The sequence below is a fragment of the Athene cunicularia genome, assembly GCF_003259725.1.
Source record: "Athene cunicularia isolate RWA chromosome 23 unlocalized genomic scaffold, athCun1 chr23_part2, whole genome shotgun sequence".
Classification (NCBI taxonomy): domain Eukaryota; kingdom Metazoa; phylum Chordata; class Aves; order Strigiformes; family Strigidae; genus Athene; species Athene cunicularia.
The window spans coordinates 143,036-145,649 of NW_020799131.1; the positions used below are offsets into that span (position 1 = coordinate 143,036).

At 53.7% G+C, this 2,614-nt stretch overlaps 1 long non-coding RNA gene and 1 other non-coding gene across 2 annotated transcripts; both read left to right on the forward strand.

Moving 5' to 3' along the window:
- The first annotated feature begins 251 nt into the window (after positions 1 to 251).
- LOC113488356 lies at positions 252 to 2,084 on the forward strand. Its single transcript, XR_003399919.1, has 3 exons — positions 252 to 514; positions 956 to 998; positions 1,184 to 2,084. It is a non-coding gene; the product is annotated as an uncharacterized LOC113488356 (long non-coding RNA).
- Positions 612 to 816, forward strand: LOC113488409. The gene has a single exon (XR_003399927.1). It is a non-coding gene; the product is annotated as a small nucleolar RNA SNORA73 family (small nucleolar RNA).
- Positions 2,085 to 2,614: the final 530 nt, after the last annotated feature.

Here is a 2,614-nt window from a genome sequence, read left to right on the forward strand (position 1 = left end):
AGAGTCCCTCCCCCCTTTCCTGCAGCCCCTTTCAGCCCTGGGAGGCCGCTCTAAGGTCTCCCCGGAGCCTTCTCTTCTCCAGCTGAACCCCCAACTCTCTCAGCCTGTCCTCACAGGGGGGGCTCCAGCCCCTCCAGCATCTCCGTGGCCTCCTCTGGCCCCGCCCCCGCCCGCTCTATAAAAGCGGCCACGCGGGAGCTCCCGCTCTCTTTCTCTGCGCGGAGCGGCGGCTGCAGGTAGGTCCGGGCCCGGGCCCGGCGGCGGCCTCCCCCCCTTCTTTCCGTTTCCTTCCCTTCTACGCTGTGCCCTGAGCTCCCTACGAAGGGCCACGCTGCTCGTAGCCCATGTTTCCGTGGGAATAAGAAGCCGCGAGCGGCCTTCGCTGGGTGCGCGGTGCTGCTGAGGGAACACCCTGCGGCCGCGCTGCCCCCGGCTGACCCTCACTGTCTTTTCCTCTTTCCTCAGGCTGTGCTGACGCCTGACCCGGCCTGGCCCCATCCAGCTCGCTCCTGCCGTGAGTATCTCTCGTGGGGTCACGTCTGTGAGCCGCGTGTAGGCGGAACGTGGGTTTGGGGGTGAAGGTGGTAGCTACAGCGCTTTTAATCGTTCATCCAACGTGGATATCCGGAGAAGTTGCTCTCTCTCGGCTCTGTCCGTGTGGCGCATGGGAGCGTAGGCCTTCGGGCCCGTGACGTATGGTCCCTTTCCACGACGTTGGAGATCAAGCCGGGCCTAGAGTCTGCAGCCTGCATATTCCTACTGCTTCTCTGAGCCCTCGGGCGGTGACAGAGGAGATAAACCATGCAGGAAACAGCTCTGCTAGGCAGAATGGCGCCGGGGAGGGTGGGGGTGTGGAAGGACATGTGCCAGTCTGAATGGCTGGGGGGCAGAAAGGGAAAAAGAGAAACTTTAGAGCAATTAACTTAAAATACATTTTGGTGTGGTTTTTTTCCAGTTCTAAAGTTGAAAAGTTTTGGAGTGCAGCAGTGATTTGTAAGGTGAGTGATACTGCACTAATGTAATGTTGGCTGTGCGTAGTTACATGGTTCTCCTAATAGTTTATACTTTAAATAAGCTTGAGGTATTTCTAAGTGGCTTATGGAAACGAGTTTGATCAGCTTAAAGTCATTTAATACCAATGCAGATTTGTGTGAGACTGAACTGTAGAACATTTGTCTCACAGATTGCTCCTCTAAGCAGAAAATTCCTCCGGCTGCTGAACACGGTAAGAACGGCTACAAGGTCGCAGAGACCTCCGGTTTGTGAAAAACATTCCGGTAAGTCACGTGGCAGTTGGGTGAAACGTGCGGGAATGCGGAGACTTGCAAGTGCATGGTGTTGTCATGGAAACTGCAACCCTAGAATGGGAAGAAAAAAGGGCAGCGGAGACAAGCCACGGTGCAATCACCGTGAGACTTGAAACACACCCCACCCCCACCCCCCCCGAGCGCTGTAGATCCATGGTGGTGACTATTTTTGCAACTCTATCCTGAATGCTTGCTTGATTTCTGCTTTTTAATTCTATCGCTACTATTTTTTTTTATTTTTGATAATAAAAGTTGGTTTGGGTTTATGGCATTTGGTCTCGTTTGTGTCTTAATCTCGCTCTACAGATCATATCGAAAGCCTCCCCTGACACTGGACTGGGGGCAGATGGATGGGGAAAAGAGGTCGATTCCTGACCCTAAGGGAGCTGGGGAAAAAAATCACTGGTGAAATGGAGTGGAACAGTATTTGTTGGGGTAGCTTGAGGCCTTATTTGTGCAGTAATGGAATTGCACAAAACAGCAGAAACAGGCTTGGTGGAAAGTCACAAAGGCCTCGGCTTAGACCCCTGTAATCCCCCATTCTTTCCAGTTCATCAGCCCCAGAGCAGACTTTAGCCCTCTTAAGGCGGGTGGTGGAGCACTGGGGGAAGGCACATGGCACGCTGTTTCAGGACTGGGAACACGTGGCTGGACTTCATCGGCAAATAGCTACGGGGTTGTGTGCTGCTTGCTAAGCAGTAAGGTTTCTTAATTTTACCGTTTTTTTAAATTGTTGCAAATATTGGTGAGTGATTGTGATGAGATGCTCACAACAGAGGAATCCACGTGTCTAGTGGGGAGAGGGCGAGTACATTGAGATTACCGGCCCAAACGATAGCTAAAATTCAGTTCATGCAGTGGAAATGTAGCCACAGAGATCAGAGTTGGCAGGAAACAAGATGATCTGTGTTCGGTGGCCTTTGATAGCTGGTTGGAGGGTGGGTTGTGTAGCTGCTGAATTTTGCGGTAAGACGCGGTGGGGCCTGGGGCTGAGCTACCCAGGAGAAAATGGGGGTAGAGCCGTGGGGAATTGTCCAGCGCACACCTGAAAAGTGCTGCAGAGTCACGGGCAGGCCTGTGGGTGGCCTGGGGTGTAAGGAGTAAGGGGAAGGAGCCGCAGTGTCTGTGTGGGCTTGGCCTTGGCATCTGCTGCTCTGTGGAGCCACAGCCCCGGGCAGCTGCTGGGGAAGATGAGTCAACCCCATGTGTGGTGACAGTCCACGTTCCAAAGTCACTGCAGTCAGAGGGCACTGGGGACACTTACACAATAGCCCCGTGACTTCACCCACAGCAAGGTACCTACGATG